At 44.9% G+C, this 25,036-nt stretch overlaps 2 long non-coding RNA genes across 2 annotated transcripts; one reads left to right on the forward strand and one right to left on the reverse strand.

The window, feature by feature from the left end:
* Positions 1-11,808: 11,808 nt before the first annotated feature.
* LOC139076515 (uncharacterized) lies at positions 11,809-18,062 on the reverse strand. Its single transcript, XR_011528221.1, has 3 exons — positions 17,839-18,062; positions 14,361-14,439; positions 11,809-12,165 (listed from the first exon to the last, which is right to left on the reverse strand). It is a non-coding gene; the product is annotated as an uncharacterized lncRNA (long non-coding RNA).
* Positions 18,063-18,244: 182 nt separating this feature from the next.
* LOC139076518 (uncharacterized) lies at positions 18,245-24,660 on the forward strand. Its single transcript, XR_011528223.1, has 2 exons — positions 18,245-18,385; positions 24,514-24,660. It is a non-coding gene; the product is annotated as an uncharacterized lncRNA (long non-coding RNA).
* The last annotated feature ends 376 nt before the right edge of the window (positions 24,661-25,036 follow it).

A 25,036-nucleotide genomic window follows, 5' to 3' on the forward strand; every position in this document is an offset into this window, starting at 1 on the left:
CCCTTTTAGCATTAAGCCATAATAGCCCAATAAATAAACAAAGTCACCTTTCGTTGTCCAATGTTCAAAATGTCAAGTGCTGGGGGAGCAAATAGTTCACCTCTCTCAAGTACCTATCGATTTAAATTATAATTACTCCCCTGGTGACAGCCACAGGGGTTGTGGAGAATGTAAGCAGGGCAGTCTCCAGAGAGGTGTTTCCCTTAAAGGAAGATTCCATTAAGAGAGAGTAACCCAGGGTTTAGCCACTAGGAATTTCTTTGGGCAGTCGACTGCCTTCCCCACCAACCCTCCAGGAGGGCAAAAGGGAGAGGAGGTCTGGGGTGGAGGGCTGCTCACAAATGCCAAGCCAGGGCTGGCAAAGCCCCCAGCCCACCACTGACAGCACAGTCAGGGCCGCACCACCCACCCTGAAGCCAGCCCAGCACAGAGATTACAGGCCAAAGGCCGTCAGTGGAGGAGCGTGGGGCCCTAAGTTCCAAATTTCCTGGCTATTGTCAATTTGTCTAGTGAACTCCATATTATCTGCACTTAAGAGACTTTTAATTTCCTTCCTTAATAATAAAAATCTGTCCGAGGTGGTTATAAAATGTATATTTATTTACCCCTGGGACTAGGGCTGGGGGCAGCTTGAGTGGGCCGCGAGGCAGGGAGGAAGAGGGGAGGAGAAGAACCTCTGGTTTCCTTTTGCTTCAACGTCGTCAGCCCCCTGGGCCCGTCCTCCCTGCTCTGGCTGATCTCAGGAACAAAGCTGTCAGATGAGGAGCTGGCTCACCTGAGCTCCCCAGGTCACGGAAACACTCCCTGGGGCTGACTGAGTCCAAACAAGGAGGAAATCATCTGTTCCTGGGCGGGCAATTCCGGGAGGCCCGCTGGGCAGAGGGGTTTGGCCAGGGAACTGGCTCTCAGTTAGAGCAGGGGTCAGCAAACTACGGCCCAACCCGTGGGGACACCGGGCCCACCTGTGATCACAAAGTGTTGTCAGAGCACAGCTGCATATTGGCTCCAGCTGCTCCCTCATGACGCTGGTAGAGGAGAGTAGTTGAGAGTCAGGACATAGGCAGATGGCCTGCAACACCTCAACTGTCTACTATTGAACCTGTACAGAAAAAGTTTGCTAACCCTGATCAGAGAGGGTACAAATGGCAGGTAGGAAGTTATTCCCATTATCCAGGCAGGAAATGCTAGTGTCTCATGTTAAATGCTGCTGATTTTAACCTTCCAGACAGAGTCTTTACTTGCTTGAAGAAAGGGCACTGTTTTTAGAGGAAGTCTACAAAGAACTTTCTTTAAGAGCCTCCATTATATCTGTGATCCAAGCCCAGATGACAGAGAGAAGTCACTAGGAGTTGGGAACATTCCATGCAGGTTCAGCGAACTGAGTTGGGTCTGATAGATGGGCAGAAGTGACAAAGCCAGAAAAGCCTGGTGTCTCAGGTCAGCGTATCATCCTGGGAAACACAGAGACACAAATCCCAGGGCCTGCAGGAGGCCTGAGGAGAGCAGAGGGCCCCTACTCCTTGGAAGCAGTCGAAAAGGGGAAAAAGAACTACCCCTTATTCAGTGATGACTCTAAATTTTGCCTATATTAACTCATCATTATTATTATTATTATTATACCCATTTTACAGATGAGGAAACTGAGGCATAGGGAGGTTAAGTATCTTGCCAAAGTTCACACAGCAATTAAATAGCCGAGCTGAAATTCTAGCACGGTGAGCCTGACACCAGAGCCCGTGTGCTAACTGCTGAGCTGAAATAACGTTACAGAGAAAGGATGAGGCACCAGGTGGATTTTTGTTTTGAGAATTGCAGTAAACTGGTGAGAGTGGTATTTTGGAGAAATTAGCTGGTGACAGAGAGAAATTCACAATCGAGGAGACAGTTGCATAACCTAGGTGTGAGTGATGCAGAATTGAACCAAGATGGTGGCAGTGGGGATGGGGAGGAAAGTCAAGACCGGCCAAGACTGAGATGCTCCTCACCAGGAAACAGTCATTGAACACGGCCATGCAGAACACCCTGCACGTCTCTCTCCCTCGTCATGGCCTGGAATTATTTATGCATCTCTCCCGTTCTCCAGACTGAGGGCCTTAAGATCTCTCAGTGACCTTATTCGTCTCTCTACCACAAGCCCAAGCATGCTGCCTGACACACAAGAGGAGCTCAATAGACTTTAGATAACCGACTCCACGGCTTCCAGCCAGGAACCCTTGAAAGCCTGCCAGATCCCTGATGGGAAGTGGACACATAGATGGGGCACCTGCACATCTTGAAGGGAGGGAGTGGATGGAGAGTGGTGCTTTGGGCACACCGAGGCCGAGGGGTGTCAGGATATGTGAATGGAGATGTCCTGTCAGCAGCTGGAAATGCTGTCTGGGGCACAGGAAAGGGTCATGGCTGAAAAGGTCGACTTGCACGTCATCTGCAAAGAGGTGCTAATGAAACCATGAGAATAGATGAGCTCACAGTGAGGAGAACTGCAACGGGAAGGGGCAGGGGCTGAAAGAAGCCCATTGTTGGAGAGTGAGGAGAAGGAGAGGCGCCCACGAAGGAGCAGCCCCAGAGGTAAGAGGAGAAGAGCGAGGTCAGGTTATGGGGCGTCTCTTTCTTTGCGAGCTGACAGACACACTTATCAGCTGGCACAGGAACTCCCACAGCCAGCAGGGCCCCAGACTTCTCATCCTGAGGTCTTTCTGCAAAAACTTATCCCTTAGGGAATAGCAAAAATGTCCTGCCATCCCTCCATGGAAACTTCTTTCCTTTACCCAAGGTTTTGGTTCCAGTTAAAACAGGTGGCACCTCCCAGAAGGAGCACTGTCAGTTGGTTCCACCTGGGGGTGAATGAGGGCTCTATAAGCGGGTTTTGGTCCAAGGACAAGTGAGATGTCACTGGGCTCAGGAAGGCACAACGTAAAGAGGCAGGACAAGCAACAAAGCAGAAATTGTTGCCCATTTCATCATTTTGCCAAAGGGGCATCATGCCACGGTTTTCCAGCCACTTCTTGTTGTTTATTGACTGACTGGTCAACGTGGCAACAATAAACTCAAGCAAAGTAGCAGTAATAGTTCAAAGTGGCCAGATCAACAGCCTACATGTGGTTAAGCTTTTTCACCATGTCTACTTAACAGGGACTGCAGACTCGGTCGGAGGCAGGATTGCACACACACCCTCAGCAATTTCAATGTGCAGTATTCGGTGTGAGGACTCGTAGGAGGGTAAAGAGCTGGACAAGAGCTTGCAGAGCTGACCTTTCAGATAGGTGATACCTTTCAAGTGTTGCAGGAGAATCAGCAAGGCGACATCCTAGAGACCGTGGTGGAGGCAGCACCATTTAAGCCACATCTTGGAGGCTGCAGCAGTCTTTGGCACAGGTGGGACGAGGGCCTCCAGCTAGTGGTGCAGAGGTGGAGAGCGGGAGAAGAGGGGTCCCTGCAGGGGGCTGGCTGGTTCTAGGCTGTGGAAGACCTTGAATGTCAGACAGAAACAAGGCTTTGGGTGGGATAGAAGTTGAACACCAGAAACGGCAAGCTTCAAAGCAGTAAAGAAGTACCTGCTCCCCCAGCAGAAGCTGCCTGGAACAGGAAAGAGAGAATATAAAACAGAATGCAGACCCCAGCTCTGCAGCTGACACACTCTGGCATCTGGCCATGCTGCTTAGCTTTGGTAAGCCTCGGTTTCCTCAACTGTAAGATCAGGATAATTATAGTACCAATTTCAAAGGTTGATAAGAGGACTGTCAGCACATATCAAGAACTTTGCCCAGTGCTTCTCACAAACTGAAAGTTCCATCAGTGTTATCTGAATTACTGAAACTAGTCCTTATCAATAGGAATGTTAGGGAGATGGAGCCTCCCCAGACACCGACCCCGACCCCTTTGGCCCTACCTGAAGACTCCAGACTGAGATGCCACATTAAGAATCTGCCAGACAAAAGAATTCTCTCTCTGCTCTTTGCACACCAGCAGCTGTGCTGATCCCGTCACAGGTGCAGGAAGCAGATTTAGGTAAGTGGGTAGCTGAGCTCAAGGACCATACCCTGACTGTAGTGGGGACCTACCACAGAAAGGGGGCACAAAAGTCCAGAGAGAAATGACCCAAACTTTGGGTGGGTCGGGGAGGTTGGAGCTAGGCAGGGTAGTGAGCATCTTGGGAAAGGTGGTGAGTGTGGCCGGTAGAATAGAGAGAAAACTCTGCTGGAGACAGCAGGATGGTGACTTGTTGGCTGCGCACCCCTCTGCCCAACTGGAAGTTCCTTGAGGACAGGAACTGTCTCTGCCTTGCTCCCTGCTGCATCCCTGGGCCTGACATCCAACAAGGGCTCCGTGAACCTTCAAGAGAGCATGTTGGTGAACTTCACCGCCATCTCGTGGCCTTTCAAGCTCTGGCTGCTAAGGATGGCTAAGGCCTCCTTCACTTTCACACACACTAGCCTCAAGAGCCTCACACAGTGGCATTACGTCAAGATCCAGGGGTTTCCATACTCTGGCAGAAGGCATCTAGATGCAGAAATGCAGAGGAAGTGTCGCGGCACTACCACACATGGTCACTTCCACTCGTGAAACGTGGTTAATCACACCAGCAATAAGAACCAATGTGTACTGCGCCCCTGATAGTGCTGAGCCCTATACTAGGTGCTTTGTATGCGTCATACAATTTGGTCTTTACAAAACCCATTTTTACAGAAAGACTGAGTAACTTGCCCAAGGCCATTCAGCCAGCCAATATCAAATTGAGACTTCTGATCTGAGAGCCCATTCTCTCCTAGAGGAGAGACCCCAGGCTCGCAGGAAGCAGGTCAGTGAGGGAGCTTTGCTGGGACAGACAGGCAGGCCCTGGATGGGCAGCCTTTGGTGGAGCTGTGCTCTACCCAAGAAGGCAGGGGACACAGAGACATAGCAAGTAGTGACCCCAGGGCCTCCCCGCACATGCTGCTTTCTCACAGTATTGCTTCAGACCTGCTCTGGAGGCTGGCACCACAGGGAGAGGTTTGGGGATTAAATGCAGGGTCTTGCAAGTCCACCTGCTTTCACTGGAGTTTTTCACAGCGTTGGAGAATCTCAGGACTAACATGTTCTATGTTAAATGCCCAGGACAATTTGCAAGGTTTAAAAAACTATTTTTATCCTTCAGTGGCAGAGTTGTTTTTGTTTTTGTTTTTTGAGGAAGATTAGCCCTGAGCTAACATCTGCTGCCAATCCTCCTCTTTTTTGCTGAGTAAGACTGGCCCTGAGCTAACATCTGTTCCCATCTTCCTCTACTTTATACGTGGGATGCCTGCCACAGCACAGCTTGACAAGAGGTACATGGGTCTGCACCCAGGATCCAAACGGGCGAAACCCAGGCCGCTGAAGCGGAAAGTGCAAACTTAACTGCGGCACCACCAGGCCGGCCCCAGTGGCAGAGTTTTAAAGACAGGACTTAAAATACCTTCTGTACACAGAGGAGCTTGGAGCACCCAGGCCAGAGATGACAAAAGTCTCCCACTTGCAAAACTCCAGTCCTCTGTTATTCTAACCTGCCTTTTCCCCTCTCTTCCCTTTGGCTGTCAGCACCTTATATAAGAGACCTGGGGAACAAGTTGGAAATTCTGTCAACTAGAGTCATCCATTCCATCTTTACTCCTTGTGAATATGAGAATCTCACAATGGAAGGGTTAAGCCCGAAGGAAAAATAGCCACCACTGGGGCAATTAATGTGAAAGTCTACAGTTAAGACCATTTCCAAAATTTCTTATGATTTAGGACAGAAAAGAAAATGATTCAGGTATTATTGATGTCCATCAACAGGTTGCTTTTTTTTCCCCTTAAGATGAGAATGTATTTCAGGTTTCAACTTTAACATCAAAATAGCACGGAGTCCTCTCCTGGACTACATTTGGCCTTTGCTTCTGCTTGTCAGATCCCCTTACTCGCACCCCACCTCCTTGCACTTCACATCTAATTCCTGGTGTTATAGGAAATGACATCAATATGGAGGTAAACATACATATGCTTTCAATATGTCATCGATCCGTGTTACATTTGAGGAGCATTTGGCAGCAACAACAACAAAATTGGAGGCTTGATTTCTGTAGAAATTTAAACTATGGAAACGTTGCAACTCGGGGCTCACTAAGCCACATACACAAACCATCCATAAACTGACCTTCAGGGGCGAGCTCAGGGGTTTGCAGGTCAAAAAGAGGGGTCGAGCACACTGATTGGAGCCCTTCTCACCCTTCCCCAGACGAAACCTTACAGGAAGTACAGGCCTGTCCATCTCTGCTGCCGAGAGCCCAAGGCTTCCTCTCTCCACTGCAATTCCTAGAGAGTTAGGCTCCTATTTTCCCCCACTGGACTTGACAGTAGGAAAAAGAGGATCTAAATGAGTGAAAAATTCTCAGTTTATACTTAGTGGTTCCTTTAAAGAGAATAGAGGAGACAGACTCTTCTATTATCTCAACTTTTCAAGATACCTAAAGAAATTGGACGTGCATTTCTTTTCCTTTGTTTTTGGCTGGAATTATATCAACTTCTGTGAGCACATGGATTATCACAGACTGACCAGGGACGTCGGTGGTTAATACATCTTTGGCTTCATAACTAAGCTAGTTCCCACCGTGTACATAAAGTTTGTTTCTGAAGAAAATCTTTGAAATCGTGGAGTCTTGGAGGGGAAAATGAATAATAGAACCATTACTGATGAAGAGATCGGGAACTGCTAAGGGGGCCAGCATCACTGTGGTCCAGCCTCCAATGCAAAATAAATAGGGATTTTTCAGTCCTTTCAGATTAACTTTCGTTTTAATGATTTTTGCAGTACATTTTATGTTCCCAAAGCCTTGCTCAAAGGTTATGTGTAACGTGGCTTGTTGTTTTGCAATCTGGATGCTGGGGAGAAGCAGATTTGGAAGTAAAAGATATTTAATTGAATTGCCTTTTGTTTTGACAGATGTTTTATACAGTACTTTGTCTGTTAAGAACAAGATGTTCCAATAAATATTGGATAAGTGGGAGAGAAAATTTATTGCAAGGCCATAAATCAATTGGCAAGAGGTCATAAACTGCAAGATTGGTGCTCAAAGCATTTATTAGATTATCAGAATCAAAGATTGATCTGTAGCTTTATCTACCTTCCTTTATCCATCATTTTTATGGGACATGAAAAAGAGTTATAAAGGACAAATTGCATTTAAAAAATTAAAATACAGGTTTTAGACAAAGCAGTATGCCAGGATATGGAACTAGATTAAAATCAGTGATAAATCAAGAAAGACCCCCAAAATAGAAATATTTTTGTCACTTGGTAGGAGATAATTGCCAGTTTATTAGGGATAAAATACTAAGATAAGAGAAATCATGGAAGTTTTAAAATACAGAGGAGACTAGAGATTGTCTCATCTGATCCCCCGTTGTCTTACAAAGAAACCAAGGTCCCCGAGGTTAAGTGACTTCTACAATAACACAACCAGCTAATGGCGTCAAAGACCTTATTTTGCTAAAGATAATGCAGAAGGTTTTGTGATTGTTTTTTCTTTTTGGAAGAAAATATTTTTATTAATAGAGAGGTAAACAATTTTAACTTAAGACACTTACACACCATAAACTCCTGGAGGACAAAACCTGATTCTCATTTTTACTACATATTTCTTAAATACTGGTCTGTAGACTTCAGAAAGTATTGGAAACCCTTCTGTATACCTACAGTATGTGTTTCACACACCTGCCCTCAAGTGTGGGCAATGCACTGGTGGCCCCACTGACACGACCACACGCCTCAGCGTCCACATGCTGCAGATGAGGCAAGGGAGACACAAACCAAGCATGTGGGGTTGGGAAACACACTCTGCCCAAGGCCTGTTTTCTTTTGGGCCAGGAAGTAAGTGTCCCTTCCTTCCTCAAGAGACAGGGCTAGGCTAGGGTGAGACCAGTGAAGGAGTAGGGCGTAAAATTTAAGGAGGCACTCACTCTCAGGGTTGTGCAAGTTAAGGGTCAGTACTTGCAAAACCCTGAAAGTGAATGCCTCTTTAAATTGTATGCCCTAGCACCTGCCTTGCCAGGCAGAGATTTGCCCAAAGCAAGGGACGGCCTAAAGGAGGAGGGTGCACTGAGGACCCAACTTCCCAACAATCAGGTCGTAAGTGCCTCTATGCCCCGCCATCAGACCCTGGAGACCCATGTGCTGAGGGGACCAGAAGGTGAACAAGACAAGGTGTCAGCCCTGGAGACGCTGTCAGTCAAATCAAGGAGAAAGATGTGCAACATCTCAAAACGCGAGGAATGAACTCAAGAACTCCAACCTGTTCATTAATCTCAAACAAAATGCTGTGAAGACGCAGAGTTAAAATTGAAGAAGATATATTGGAAGTGGTGGCGTTTAAGCGTCATTGAGAAGTATGAATGTGGTATTTATAAGAGAAGGAGGCCAAGTGGGAACATCAGTTCTGCCCATTCACTGGATTCTACTCTGGGAGGGGTGGTGATGCCAAGCCTGAGGGACAGGCTTGAAGTCTGGCTTCTTCCAGATGGAAGGTTCTACCAATCTCAAGTGGTCTGCACACTGGGGTTCTGAATACAGAGTTGTCAGATGGAATGCAGCATATTCCATTAAATTTGAATTTCAAAGAAGCGACAAATAAATTTTAGCATGAGTATGTCACATATATTTCATGGAACATCAGGCTAAGAAAATATTTGTTGTTTACCTGAAGTTCAAATTTAACTGGATGTCCTGTATTTTTATTTGCTAAATCCAGCAACTCTATCTGAATAGAACTGGTGAAATAATGAACAGGGGTGGAAGGGATGAAGGGTAACTGAGGGAGGAGCCCAAGGAGCTTCCTAGAGAGACCCAGACTATCACATTGCAGGGTCTCTGCTATAAAAGGAAAGTGGTAGAAATATTCCTGGCACTGGAGGATAATTCAGAGCAGTGGTTCTCAATCCAGGATGCACAATTAGAATCTCCCAGGAGAGCTGTTAAAACCATCAGTGCTTCAGTCCATCCTCAGATACTCTGATTTCATCGGTTTCGGTTGGTGTGGCCTAGGTATTAGCATTTTTAAAAAGCTCCCTGGGTGGTTTTAATGTCAAACAGGGTTGAGAACCACTCTGGAAACCACTAAGTCCAGTCCTTTGAGTAAGAGGGTCAGAGAGAGCTGGGTTTAAGATCCAACTCTATGGCTTCCTGGCTGTGTGACCGAAGATATGCCTGTTTCACCATCTGTAAAACAGGGATAAAAATTGTTCCTACATTATAAGATTGTTGCATAGATTGCTTCAGACTTCCAGTTAAACACTACAGATTGAGTACATGCATTTAAATCCATTCTATCCTGAAACCTTACTAAATTGATAGTAGAAGAGTAAAAGTTATACCAACCCATGCACCTACCCACCTACAAGAGTAGAGAAAGCTGATACATAACTGTCTGTATAGAGGTATAAACCAATAAACAGTGAGCCAGTCTACACCACTGAACCCCAAAGAGGTTCAGGAATGGAGGCAGTGGGATTCTCTGCAAGTCAATTGGAGAAGTGGGCTAAAAACCAGAGGATTCATGGATGATGCGCATAGGGAGTGGACAGACCCCTAGACCCCTTCCTCCAACCACTGCAAGTGAAGGTCACCCTTCTAGAGAGAGAGACCAGAGAGAGATAGGCTCAAGGACACTCAGTGGACACTGAAGGACACTCGAGGATGCATAGTGAAGGTGGGGTGGGGCAATTTATTAAAAATAGGGGGACGGAGTGAAAGATAGCAGGCTGAAAGGCAAGAATCCCAGTACTCTCCCCTGTATGCTGGCAGCCAGGGGCACACCCCAAAGGCAGAAGACTTTCTGAAGAACCTGGTCAGCATGAGAGAAAGACAGGCAGATGCTGCCAGTTGGGGGTCTCCCAAAGAAAGGCTGGGTGCCTCCATCACACTAGGCCTGCACAGGACCTCCCTCAACACTTGAGCAATTCAGTAAAGAATGAGGATAGAAGAGATCAGAAGGGACCCTCCTATGTGATAGAGAAGCCAACAGCAAATAGAAAACAAAAAGCCACTTGAAAGAAACAGAGAGAACTCAAGGAGCAGAATAAAACGAAAAAGAAAACTATAATGAATATGAATAAGAATATAAAAATAACCATCCGAGAGATCCAACATCTGACTAATAGAAGTTCCAGAATGAGAAGATAAAATGGAAAGGGGTAAATTATCAAACAACTAATACAAGAACTTCTTGCAGTAATCAAGACAGGCTTTTCCATATCAAACAAGTCCAACCAGTAGCAACTCTCCCCACACTTCCATAAAAAAATAAATAAGGGCTGACATCAATGCACACCATCATGGAACTTCAAGATCCTAGTGATTAAAAAAAGGCTCTAAAAGTTGAGAGGAGGAGAGAGAGAGCAAGAGCGAGAGAGAGAGGTCACATATGAAGGATTTAGGATCAGAATGCCATCAAATTTCTCAGGAGCTGGAAGCTAAAAGACAGTAGAGTCATCAATGCCTTCAAACCCTAAGGGGAAATGATTTCCTGCTTAGAATCCTATACCCAGTCAAACTATGAATTAAGAATAAGGGTAGAATAAAACCATCAGGCGTGCAGGTTATCAAAAACGTGCCTCCTGTGCTGACTTTTTGCTGCTTCCATATTTGATGGAAGATGTTTTCCATCAAAACTGGAGAAAAAAAACAAGAAAGACAAAGACTCTGGATCCAGAAAACAGATCATATACAAACAAGAGTGAGGTAAAGGGAATTCCAGGATGAGAGGGAAGGGAAGCCTCAGGACAAGAGCATGTGCGGACCAAGAGACCAGCCGGCCCACAGAGGAGGAGGGTCGAGGCCTCAAGCAGGAGAGGTTCTCAAGGAAGGGGACTGAGGTTTATTTGATTTCTTTGACAACATGGAGAGGAGTTTTATGCTTCTGTTGGAAAGTTTGAGGCTTCCTTTTCCAGGCTCATAGAAAATCAGGCAAACAACAAAGTGATTATGAATTCCAAAGCAAACTCAAGCCATATAAGTAAGGACATATAATCTGACAATACTTTGGAAATATTGTCAATAAAAAATATTGTTTATAATCCTTATATTGTAAACACTGAATATTCAATCAAATATTGGGAGGATGAGAGGAATGGAAATGTGAGAGTGTAGACGGGGTATAGGAGCTAAACCATACTCTTCCAGCAGTAGATAATATCTATTTTAAAAATGAAACAATAGCACCATGAGCATGTTATTTGGAAATCTGGAGATAAATAACTGAGAAGCAAGTAGAGAGGTTGCTTTAGGGATGGGGCTGGAAAAGGGATTGCTATTTTTCATTATAAACCTTCTAGTTCTATGTGACTTTTCATATTATATACGTGTATTTCTTTAATGTGGCTCCTAATACAATGCTTTGTATTGAATAAGATCTCAAGGAATGTTGGCTACGATTATCACATCCTAGATTTAAAACTGGACAAATGGAGACATTGTGGCTGGTCTAAAGCTTTCTCCTCCCAAAATTACCAGAGCAGAACTAGGACCTCTTAATCAAAGCATTTGAAAAGGGCAGCCTCTGTGCCAGACCCAGCCCGTGAGTGTGCAGTCTAGTCAGGGGAGGAGGAACAAGAGTGTACATAACTATTTCACGAAGTGTGCTCTGATAAGCACCAGGTAACAAGCTTCCAATAGTTATTTAGCCAGCCTCTAATGAAGACGGCCTTCTGCGTGTCACACTCTTAATGCCAGAGTGGGTCATAAATATTGAGGACGATCCCTGGCAGATACTAACTTTTAATGCATGAGAGTTTAGGCTCTCTGGAGGTAATATATGCCATTCATCACATTTCCCTTCTTTATTTTCAACTTTTAGGGGAAAGCCTGTATTCGTGTGATAAAATGCACAAGAGCAATCAACAGGACCATCCAAGTAGCTTTGGTCACTGACTACATAGCTATTTTTACTTCGGTCGAGTTTTTCCTAAAGTTTAACTTTCTTGAAGCATTATCAGCACGTGTCCTTCTGGCCTCTTCCTGACTAACTGATGGCCAAACCACTCCAAACGATCGAAGAAGTTTGGTAAGAAGAGCCAGGGGATCCCTCTTCCCCGGTTACTACCACTGGCGTCCTTCACTGGGCCGGCCATGCTGAGCCAGTTCACGCAATAACAGTGCTGAGGGCTGTAAAAGAGTCTTTCCTGAAAATAAAATAATAAAAAAATCAAGCTCAGCTGGAGTCTGATTTAATAGTATCTGGCAAGCTAACTATATTATTTTTGAACACACAGACATAAATTTGATATGAATAATAAAACTGAAGTATAACATGGGCAGAGGAAATATAAAATTCACCTAATCTTCAAAAGAAATTCTATACTTGAATAATTAACTATGCTCTATTTATAAAACTAGAATAATTGAAAACAGGATTTTCAGTTGATTCATATAGCCTCTGAAATATTTATTATTGCAAGTCGAAAAGATCTGTCTGGGGTTTGTCACTGAAAATGTCTAAACTCAGTGTCCAGATGTTTATTTAAGTTGCTCCCACAGAGTTCTAATGTCAATAACAGGGGTTATCAGAGAGCATCGCTGTGTATCTTCCTTGACTAATATTCTCATTTTTTCTGCATCTTTGATGTTTTCTTTCATTAAAATTCCTGGCCCATATCCACAAAAATCTGCTGAGCTTGCATTAAAAATTAGTCTGCAGACTTGACATATGAGGATGCCCTACGTCTCCACAAAGATAATATTTATCAGCAGCTATCACTTAGGCATTACAGTCAGCAGCATAGAGTCAATTCAGAGAATAAAAAAGAATACGGAATCCAGATTTTAGAATGCCTAACTTGCAAATTCTAACTTCTTGCCTATTCTTTTTTCCTAATGTCAGATAAGGCAAAGTTAGAACAAGCGATAGGATTTCTCAGCATGAGCCCGTGTGCATTCCCTTCCCCTCCCTCACTCTCGTATACCCTGCCTCCTTTTGTAAACCTAAAGTAAGATGACTTTAAAATAAAGGAAACCAGGCTCTCTGTCAAAACTCACTTCCTAAAGTTTCTGCAGAATAAGACACCTGGGAGAACATTTTAAAGACACACGATGTCCTTCCCCTTCGTGTGAAAGTGGCGGAAGACGAAATGAGTACATTTTTGAGCTGACCAGATGACCAGATGGGGATTTTGTTTTTAATCCGCTGTACAAAAGAAATACGTACTAAAAGTGCCTCCTTCCCAAAACTAACCGAATTTTACCCAAATTGTCAACGCACCTAGAAACCAAAGAAAGCACCAATGAGTAAATAAAGTTTCCATGAACATTCCAAAGAAGTCTTGTGCATCTGAAGCCTGGTCCATCCTCTGAGCTAGGATCTGCCGGGCAGTTAGGATCACCACAAGGTCAACACCACTTACCCTCTACTGTTCATATATTAATGTAAAGAATTAAATCTGATTTGAACTCCAGTACAATGTGAAGAAAAAATTTGGCACTGATGTGAAAAACCACTAACGATACTAAACAGTGCCCTCTGGAAGGAAGGAAGTCACTCCTGGGAACTGTGTACAGATTAATTAGAAAGTGCTATCTACAGAAAAATCTCCACCTCCACTGTTTATTTGATTAAATCATAAGATTCATAAACTCATGTGATACAGCCCGAGAGGTAACTTCCTTGCACCAAGTAAGCACTCAATGAATGTTTATTGGCTTTTCAATGAACATCTAGGCTAACATTTCTATATTAATAGGTATCACATAAAATCGGATCTCCAGGCAAATACATCTGGGAAACGCTGAGTTAAATAAAGTTAAACAGGCTTTTTACTCTAGGACCTCTCGAAACCTTTAATATGTTAAGGGGATTTTGAATTCCCACGGGATGGTGAGTGAAGGGCAGCAAAGATTGGGCTGCATTTCCTAAACTCATTTTTCTCAGGATTTCTGTTTTAAGAGAAACACTTTGGGAGATGTTGACCAGGTCCAACACCTTCATTTTAGAAACTGGACAATTCAAATCTTAACAAGTTAAGCGACTTGGCCAAGCACTCAACTTGTTCATAGCAAAGGAGGAAGCTCCATGCTCCCACTCCTGTCTCCCCACCTTCCCCACCCCTGCCACCCCATATGTCTTGATATAAGAGCCCAGGACTCTTCCACAGAGCACTTTTATTACTCTCTTGCTAATACATTTATTTTTGCTTCAAGTGGAGCCCAAAGGGAACACCCTTTTAAACCCGAGAGTTGAGATAACACAGCATTACCTGGTGATACGCTGTAATAATTTCATCAAGATGTGGTCTCTTTCGAGCGGAGGAGAGTGAAAGGTAGTTTTGGAGGACGAGTGAGTAGAATTCATGCTTCCATACCACCCTTCCATGACCCTTCTTACCTTTGTAATTATTCGTATTCCTCACTAGACTATGAACTGCAAAAGGTGAAGGAATCAGCCCTGTGTTCTCTTTCAGTGCCTGGAATGTAATAGGTGTCAGTGAATATCAGTTGAATAAGTGAATGAATGACTGGCCAGTCAAACAAACCATCTAGCTGTTTGCTGTCTTAAAGAACTTCTCAGCTCTTCGAAGGAAAGAATGACCAAACCCCCTTCTGCCCACCAGCACAGGAAGACACAAAGAGAAATCTGTTTCCCGAGAAGATCCAGGCTGGGGCAAAGGAGCTGACAGGGGAGGCCAAGCAGGATGATCGCCCAGCAGCCTCACGAGATGGCATTTAGCTTGGCAGTTTCACAGAAAGAGTCACCAAAACAGTGTGGCCAGTAACCAGTTAGATCAAAGTCAGCAAACTGGTTTATTTCTTGTATCATTGATACTTTTAAAATATAGAATTTGGTTGGAGGAGGGGAGCACATCACAGGGATATGTATGTATCTAAAGCCAACAGTAACAGGAATCTGTGGCAAGTTACCTTGTTGGGAAGTTAACTACCTGAAAATCTGGAAATGTGTGACAACTGTATTTGGAACAATTTTTTTTTCTTTTTTTGTGAGGAAGATTAGCCATGAGCTAACATCTGTGTCCACCTTCCTCTATTTTATATGTGAGACTCCTGCCACAGCATGACTTGATAAGCAGTGCACTGGTCCAAACCCAGGATGCAAACCAGTGAGCCCCAGGCCACTGCAGTGGAGAGCATGAAGTTAACCGCTCTGCTGGGCCAGTCCCTTGGAACAATCTTTTTAAGCGTGTAATTTAGGTCAAGCCCTCTAGTGGTAAAAGCCCACAGTGTTGTTCCTAAAGTGCCCTCTGTGTGGGGAAGTTTGCATATGGAAATTTTTGGATAGCCACTGCTCATTTGTAGTCCCAGACTGTGTCAATGTGAATTTTATCTCGAATTTTTGAATAGAGGAGAAAATTCCTTTTAACATTAATAACTTGTATAATGCTTCTATATGCAAATTCTTCTGGAAAGAAATGCACGGGTCAAATTGAAGAGCGCTCTGTTAGGGTGCTGGACATGCCAAGCCAAAATTCTCGAAAAATAGATGTGGTTAAGAGCATTTCAGCAATCTATATATCATCTATGCTAGTCTCAAGTAAGTGACCGTTTTCTAAGGGTAAGAGCTTTTTCTTTCTTTCTTTTTAAGAATTCGTATAATGTGAAGGGAGCAGTAACACACAATCACACGCCCCCAAACTCAACCCAGGTATGTGTTTCTGGGATCCAGAGAGGGGGCAGTTCCAAGAGAAGGAATGTGGCAGGACCTCCAATGAAAAAACCCATCTGGGACTTGAGAAATCTGGATTCAATTCTTGGCTCCATCTCCAGCTCACCACATAATTAAGAGGGCAAATCGGCTAATCTCTCTGTCCTTCACTTTGTCCTCTTTCAAACGATAGTGTCTGGCCTCTCCCCAGTCTCAGGAATGCCCTGTCAGCAGATGCTGGGATGTGGAGCCTGTGAAGCCAATTAGCTGTAGGCAGCAGGGACCCATGCCCAGACCCAGCCGCCCCTCCCACCCCAGCCTGTCTCACAAATTAATGTCTTTGGTCATATAAAGTCTAGAGGCTCGGAGAGTGCGAATGAATTTCAGACAACTCAAAGCTCTTCCCTTCAGATGACAAGGCAAAATGACATTTCTTTTGTGAAACACAAATTTTGCTTCATTGCATAAAAACACTATTAGTGTCATGAAAAGAAGACACGATTAGGCCCATGCAGAGAGGGGATCTATTATCAAAGAAGGGACATTTGCCTGAGAGTCAGGAAATCTGGGTTCCGATCTTGGCTCTGGCAGCTGTGTGACCTTGAACACCTCCCCTCTGATAATAGCTACTGTTTCCTGGGTGCTTACCATATGCAGGGCAACATACAAGTATGAACTTCTGGACAGGTGTGCCTGACAGATATAAAGTAAGCGCTCAATAAATGTTAGCCATGGGTATTCCCACCTAATTTTGTCTCCTAGCAACCATACAAGATAGGTCTTATTGTTATTCCCATTATGCAGATGGGGAAACTGAAGGACAGAGAAGTAGCTGCTGTCATGCGTCATCCAGACCCCCTTCAGGAAGGGAGAACTTATTCCCCAGGCTGCTGGGAGTGCTGCCAGACAAGGGTGCTCAGCTGTCAGCTCTCTTTGGGGATCACCTCTGCTGAAGAAAACTGGCTCGCCCAGGATCGTGCTTCCTTCCGGGGCAGCCCACATCCAACGACAGATCGTACTGGGTAAAAAGGCCTGGCCTCCTGTATTCATTTCCTAAGGCTGCCAAAACAGATTACCACAAACTGGGCAGCTGAAAACAATAGAATGTATTCTTTCGCCATTCTGGAGGTGGAAGCCTGAAATCAGCAGGCTGGTTCCTTCTGGAGCCTCTGGGGAAGAGCCTGTTCCGTGCCTCTCTCCTGGTTTCTGGTGGCTGAGGCAATCCTTGGCTGCCTCGGCTTGTAGAGGCGTCACCCCAGTCTCTGCTCCTGTCTTCACACGGCCCACTCCCATGTGTGTCTGAGTGTGGAATCTCCCTCTCCTTTCTCCCATGAAGATGCTGGTCATTAGATTTGGCTCACCCTAAACACAGGCTGATCACACCCCAGGATGCTTAACTTAATTACATGCAAATAAAGTCACAGTCACAGGTACCGAGGGTTAGGACTTGGACATATATTTTGGGGGCCACTATTCAACCCACTAGACTTCCCAGTGCGGAACTGCTCTGCAGGGCTGACCAAGCTCCCGAGCTCCCCATGAGGTCACCTGAGGCCACTAGTGAGACCTCAGCACCTCCCAACCTCTCCCACGCCTAATCCTGCTTCCTTCTCTCCCCTTCTCCAGGCGTTTCCTTCAGCACCTCTCCGAAACAGTCGTCCTGCACACTAATCTGCCTCAGTGTCTGCAGCAATAGTACACAGTTTTGAGTCTCCCTAAACTTCATTCTGTGGCTCACACATTTTTTTAAATGCTTTTGAATTCTAATCCAATTCTGCATTATTCTGTGAGTACCTCTGACCAGATATTAACCAACTTCTCACAGTTTCCCAGACATCCTGAAGCCTCCTTGCCTTTGTGTGTCTAACCATCTCTTGCCAGTCCTCATCCCGCGCTTGGTCCAAAGCCTGGTTAAAACACCCTCCTTCATGGAGTCTTCCTGGCCTCACTCCTGGAAATGAGGTCCTTGGTCCTCTCTTAGTCACTTGACCCTGTCTGCTTAGATAAGAATTACAAATGCTTGTGGCAGCTCTGTAAGGTCCATGAGGGCGGGATTTGAGTCTGCCCCATGTCAGGTCTGCCTCTCCCCGCCCTCTATTGTGCTTCTCATGGTTCTGTCACTGCTCCTTTCTCTTCCCACTCTGTGCTCTTCACAAGCATCTAATCCATGGGCTTCAACCACCTTCTCTTTATGGAGGGGCCTCACCCTTGGTCTCCAGGCCTGACCTCTCTTGAAAGGGTCAGGCTTGCCTTTCCGACGGCCCACTGCACAGGTCCGCAAGATCTCCTACAGGACCCCCACAGGCACGAGTCCAAAGCTGAATGAGTATGTTGTCACCCCTCACACCTGTTCCCTTCTTGTAACCCAGTACCTCCCACCCTGGCTCCCAGACTTAAGCAGCACGATGTGGCAGAACAATCCCCATTGCTGAAGGAATGTCCAGTTCTTGCCCTTTTAAAGCTGCTGCCTCTGTGACACGTCAAATTAGGATCACTCCTGGGGACCTAGGGGCAGAGCCACGCCCCATGAAAGGGCTCTCCCGGGCAACCTGCCTCTTCTGCTCTCTTCTCTGAAGCAGTGATTTGGGGGCGGGGAGAGGGGCGTGGCCGGCAGGTGTTAGATGGAGCCCTCCTCAGGGGGCCAGGCTGGAAGCAGGAAGAATAGCAGCTAACAGTTGTTGTGACTTAGGACTATCTCGTCCTCACAACAAGCCTGCGATGAAGAGACTCTTCCTATTATTCCCACTTTTCAGGTGAGGAGGCTCAGAGCCATTAAGTAACTTGCCCAGTGTCACCCTGGAGTGAGTGGTGACCTGAGCCGTTGGCCTGAGGTGCCTCAGGGCTGGGCCAGTCCCTTGGGGCGAGGTAGTGGCTACAGAAGGTGGAATCTGAGATCTGGGAGAGAGTCAGCCAGAGAAGGGCTGTCACCTGGGCTGTGCCCCCATCTTCCTCTCTGTTTCCCCCCTTCTCTTTTATCCTTAGGAAAATATCTATGAAAGGTACAGGCCATCATGGTGCGGCTGTCAAGACCAAAGGGGAGGCTCCACCCTGGGCCCAGTGTAAGGCTTCAGTGACCCGATTGAGGGTTCTTCCTGCTCCTTCCTCACCAGCCCCACAGGGAAAGCCAGGAACTGGCTGTCCGGAATTCACGCAGGCAGAGCAAATAGGGAGGCCACCCTGGGAAACTGAAAGAGCACTTGATTTAGAGAAAAACAGAGGCAGGTCTAACAGTGTGTGACCTTGAGAAGGCCACTACCATGCTGACCCTCAGTTTCCTCCCCTGAAATACACTGAAATAATGACACCTACCTCACAGGGCACATATGAGAGGCAAGTGAGACCACAGATGCGAAGTCATGTCCTAAACAATACTTCGCTCTGTGGGCGCCAGGCCTTATGATCACACATGGAAGGGAAGAGGTGCGCAGGCGTTGGGGTGGGCTCCCCAACTCCTCCCTTCTCTTCTCTCCATCTGTCCCTTTTCTCCTTTCACTTCATTCATTCGTTCAGTTATCAAAATATTACTGAGTGCCCATTATGTGGCTGGCATTGTTCTAGGCCACTGGAGACATAGAAACAAACAAAACAAATAAAAATTCCTGCCCTCATGTTCCAGTGGGGAAGTTAGACACTAAAGACAGGAAAATATACAATTCTATGGAGAAAATAAAGCAGCTAAGGGGGCTTATTTCGTATTCATTGGCATCCCTGATAAGGTGACGTTTGAATAGATACTTGCAGGAAATGAGGAACCAGTCCCCTGATGCATGGGGAAAGAATATTCCAGGCAGGGCGCAGCCCAGCCGTGAGCAGGCTGGTAGGTGGGAGCACTCTCAATGTGTTACAGCAACAGCAAGGTGGCTCATGTGGCCCGAGTGCCATTGTCAGATACCCAGGGTGGGGTCATGCGGAGTCTTTAAGGTCATCACACCAACTTTAGCTTTTATTCTGAGTGAGATGGGAGCCACTGGAGAGCTTAAGGCAGAGAAATGACTGACTGACTGACGGTGTCTTTAAAAACTCACACTGACCACTGTGTTCAGACTCCACTGCAGCGTGGGTGAGGGCAGAAGCAGGGGCCCAGATAGCAGGCCGCTGCAACAATGCGGGCAACAGAGCACAGGCAAACATTTGACCACCAAATCCCATTTTCCTCAGATTTCTGTTTTAAGACGCACATTTTCAGAGATGCTGACCAGGTCTGACTCCCTCATTTTAGAAACAGGAACACTCAAGTCCCAAGAAGTTAAGTGACTTGGCCAAGAATGTTCAGTCTGCTAATAGCACAGCATGAACGCTGCTGCCAACAGCACCACCAACATAGCCTGATTCCTAGCCCAGGAGCCAGGACTCTCCTCAGAGCACTTTTGTTGCAGCTGAAAGTGGATCTGGAGTTCAGGGGTGAGGTCTGAGCTGGAGATGTGAGTTTGGGGGTCATCATGCATCAGTGGTATTTAAAACTACAAGGCTGGGTGAAGTCACCAAGGGAGTGAGCATAGATGGAAAAAGAGCTTCAAGTAAAGCACCCTGGGCATTTCAGTGATCAGTGATTGGGAAGATGAGAAGGAACCTGCACAGGAGACTAAGAGGAAGTGGTCATTGAGGGCATCCAGAAAGAGTGGTATTCCAGGAACCAAGAAAAGACATGCTTCAAGAAAGAGAGAGTAATCGACTATGCCGAATGCTGCCGAGAGGTCAAGAAAAGGTAGAACTGAGAATTGACTGTTGAATGTAGCAAGAGGGAGGCCATTGGTGACCTTGACAAAAGCTTTTTCAGGAGAATGTTGGGAGCAAACACTTGAGATTGGAGTGACTCAAGAGAAAATGGGAGGAGAGACGTTGAAGACAGTGAGACAGACAACTCTTCCAAGTTAGGCTCCCTTACTGCCCCTTAGCTGTTCAGAGTCCATCCAGGCCTACATCCTATCCTTGTCCTCCTCCTCCATTTTCCACTTCCTCTCTTCCTTCTTTCTGTGCCCCAAAACTTGCCTATTCCATCTCCCATTCCCTTAAGCCCTACTTTCCTTCAGGAAAAAGCCATCTAATAAACTGATATGCACTGAGAGTTTAATTAATAAGAATTTATTGATATTTTGCTGCCTTCAGGATTATGTGTATTTTAACAAACAACTCTGTCAGAAAAACAGGGTTTCTTCCCCAAAGGAAATCATGGCAGCCATAGATGGGAGGAAGGAAAGAGGCTGAGCCAGGGACACCATATGGTCCCCCATCCATCACTATCCAATACCTACTTTTGACCTGCACAGTTTGAAAAGCTGAAATTTTCCATTTTGAAATAAACTTTCAAGCTGAAGAAGTGACACAGAACAGTGATGGCATTGCCTGGCCCCATGCTACTCAAGGGAGGTGCCAAGACACACTGAGTCTTCACCAGTTGTGAGGCATTCTGAGGACTGTGTTACTATAATAAAATTCCAAAGTACAAATGGTTTCCTTTGGTCCATAAATTATCTGGGGGATCCCCATATTAAGAAGGCTCTCCATGTGTTCTCTTCAGAGAGGGTAAAGGCAAAGTGGAGTTACAACTTATGGGCTGAGAACTGCACATAACCCACTGCTTGTCATATCCATGCTGGGCCCCAGTGGCCATTATCCAGACTTCATTTCTAGATAAGACTGAGACATGGAAAGTTTGAAGAGCACTGCTGGTCATACCCCTGGTCAGTAAATTAAACCATTATTCGTATCGATTTAAAAGTCATACACAAGAGGCAATCTAAGAAGAGATCACTAGTAACAAGACTATCAAAACAGGAGACTTTACCAGAGTAAAGCAAGGAAAACGTTCTGCTCCATCCCAAATTTGACTTCTTCCTTGAAGGTACTGAATGTGGGGATTGCTCAGAAGCACCTGAGGAAGGAAGAGATGACCTGCCAAGGATGGCAGAGCCAGAAGACGCAGGAAGCTCTAAGGATGGAGCTTTCAACCAAATCCTCCTTGTTCTCAGAGACAGAGAGAGAGATAATGAACTGAGAGGGGCAAGATTTAGCTTGCATCTTGCTCTAGTCACAGACACTTCATTAACTTCTTAATTCAAATGGAATTTAAGAATTCTCTAAGAAGATTTGCTTCTCTCAAGTTCATTAGCTTCACGGAAGCCATTAGACTTCCTGGAATTTTTATTAATGATGCTAATTATCCAGCAATAATATGCAAGACCCCTGTTACCTTCAGAGGGTAGTAGAAGACTGAGACGTCACAGAAGAACAGGTGAGAAGTTGTGGTTGGGCCGTGGAAGTCAAACTGCTGAAGAATGGGGCCGGTCCCATGGCTGAGTGGTTAAGTTTACACGCTCTGCTTTGGAGGCCCAGGGTTTCACCAGTTCGGATCCTGGGCATGGACGTGGCACTGCTCATCAAGCCATGCTGAGGCGGCATCCCATATGCCACAACTAGAAGGACCCACAACTAAAAATATACAACTATGTACCAGGGGGCTTTGGGAAGAAAAAGGAAAAATAAAATCTTTAAAAAAAAAACCTGCTAAGACTAAAGGACGAGTGTTGTAAACGTGGGGACATTCAAAACAGACCAAGTGGGGCAGTGAAAAAGAAAAATAGGATCACACTTATCAATAATGGGCATCACATTATCTGTTTTGGGTTTTTTTTTTTCCTTTGGCTGAGGAAGATTTGCCCTGAGCTAACATCTGTGGCCAATCTTCCTCTATTTTGTATGTGAGCTGCCACCACAGCGTGGCCACTGATGAGTAGTGTAGGTCTGCACCCAGGAACTGAACCTGGACCACCAAAGCGGAGCACACCAAATGTAATCAGTAGGCCGCTGGGGCTGGCCCACGTTATCCATTTTTATCTCAAGAAAATTGTAATAACTGAACCTAGTTGCAATAGTTAAGACTACCTAAGGAAATTAAACATTTCTATAGTTTTAAAATTAGAAAATTGATTTCTGGCACTTATTTTTAAAAAATGTGTTAAGGAATTAATTATAAGTAGCCTACATTAAGCAAAGAGCACTGGGCTGGGGCAGAAAGAGTTGGCTCTGTCAGAACTGTCACTGCACAAAATTCGGGTTCTCTGCCCTACACACATAAATGAGCCAATCAATTACGGCATCAGCCTTTGGGAAGAGAGATCAGTTTTATTCTGTAAGATCGATCTTCAGGGAATCAGAGGGTGTGTGCCCTCAGATCTGTCTCCCTGATTCAGGTTTGGGGGCAAAATTTAAGAGGTTAGGGAGAACAGGCTGGCACATGGAAACACAGACGAGACAGGATTTGACTGGTGGGCTTCAAGCATTTATGGTGAGGTTTTAGACACTTGTGACCGGGTTCTAAGCTTTTATGATGAGGCGGGGAAGGAATTTGAACACCAGATCTTCCTGAACGAGGGGCCCCTCGCTTCTGGTAAGAGTCTGGCTTTCGAGTTCTGGTCATGCCCCGGTCCTTGGGTTCTGTGGGAAGGAGGATCTTTGGTTCCCAGCCCGTTTCAGGTCATGATTTCTTCTTTTGTGCATGCCCTGGCTACGTGACTTTGCAGATTTTCTGAAAAGCAATTCTTAATTACTCTGTTGATGAGAGATGGACTGAGATGCACTGAGAGTTTAATTTAAACGCCACTATTTCCTTTGAATCCAGGAGGGATTCAACTGGTCCTGGAGGGCCCGCAGTTACAGAACGAGCTATACAACCATAGACAAGTCTCCATGCTTCTCTGTGCCTCAGTTTCCCCATTTATAGAGGCAGAATCAATTATATCTAAGCTTCCTTTCTTCCCTAAGAACAAAAGATGCTAATTTGGGATAAGATTTGCTTTCCATTGTCAGTTACAGTTTCCTAATGTACTTCATTTTGATCCTACTAAAGGCAGCTGGAGGGAAGAAGACATCTTTTTTATTAAAAATCTAAACAATCAATAGAAGATAGGCTTTCATTTTTACAACACAATCACTAGAGAAGTGATTTAATTCAATACAAATGTATGTGGTACTGATTAAGAGAACTGATGTATTTACTAGCAATATTTTCAGACAAAATTTATAAGCACCAAGTCAAGTCTCCACCTTTTAAGGAGCATTTCTGTACGCTCTGAGTAAGGACTTGATTTATAACTCTCATTCTTTTCCCTTAATGATGTGAAATTTTTCCACATGAAGCTGGGTCTCTCCTTAGCTCAATGTCCTAATTTTACCCTGTCAAAATAACTTTTTTAGGGAGTCTCTATTGTTCTCAGTTAATTTTAACACGAAATTAAAAGTTTCATATGGTGGTGATTTTCAAACTTTACTTTGCATGCCAAAAGGAACCTTCTAAACCACTTCAATCATAATTGTTACCAGCGTTCCAATAAGGTTTTCATATAGAATCTCTTTTAGACCTCAAAGTGTTCTATAAAGACCACACTTTGAAATTTTGTTCTCTCAAAACATACCCCATACATTAGATAAGGGGTCACTGACCTCATCTTACAGACTTAATAGTCACGAGAGTACAGAACTTCTCACTGGATTCAAAGGAAATAGTGGCATTTAAATCCTAAATCTAATAATCTAATGCTATTCCAGTGGCTTGCCCTCTTTTTTGCCTTTTTTTTATTCCAAGTTTTCTAAAATCATCTGGGAAGTAATAGATCATATTTAATTGTTCAGGCTTTTATGCTGTGCTTTCAGAATCGCTTCTGATTTGTGGCCTGGCTCGGGTTCAGTATTATCCAACACTAGGTTTATTTCATCAGCCCAGTATCAAAGCTTCCTCACTTTAGCCAGAAATTAAAATAATAGCTTTAAGTTTCTCCTCCCTGTCAAGGAGCTAGTCAATAATGCAATTTGCCACATTTTTTGGATGACTCTATAAGCTCCCCATAAAAACTGGATATATAATCCTTTTATTTATTTAACACAGGCACTGTCAACTTTTCCTGCACAGACGGAATCTTTTTTTCCTAGCAACTTTACTTTCTTTTAGTGTTACAAAGTGCCATGAAGCCTGTGATGGGTAACCTGCCAGATTTCACCTGGTCCTCTGAATAAAACCTGATACCTGATGTCACTTTTCTTGTCATTTCTTCTCCTAAAAAGTTTTATGCAGCCAACTATCAGGTGATGAGGGAAGAGTACAGACACCTGCAGAGGCCAACATGGGCACACAGTTCTAAGATGATTAAAAACAAAACATTCCAAATACAAAAATTATCAGAAGAAATAAAGCTCTCTTACAGTATAAGTCAGAGAGACATGACAAATACCCTCAGAGTAACCTGAGCTCTTGCCTAGCATTAGCACTTTTTAAAGCCCAACTGCCATCTTGATTTGTGGTATTCCCACGCAAGGCCATGCAATCCAGTGCCCAGAAATGTTGAGTGCTGGGTTCTTTTCTTGGCTGCCTCTGAGTGACCTTGAGCAAATCAACTCAACATCCCAGTTAC

Source organism: Equus przewalskii, chromosome 1 (genome assembly GCF_037783145.1).
Source record: "Equus przewalskii isolate Varuska chromosome 1, EquPr2, whole genome shotgun sequence".
In the NCBI taxonomy this organism is placed as follows: Eukaryota; Metazoa; Chordata; class Mammalia; order Perissodactyla; family Equidae; genus Equus; species Equus przewalskii.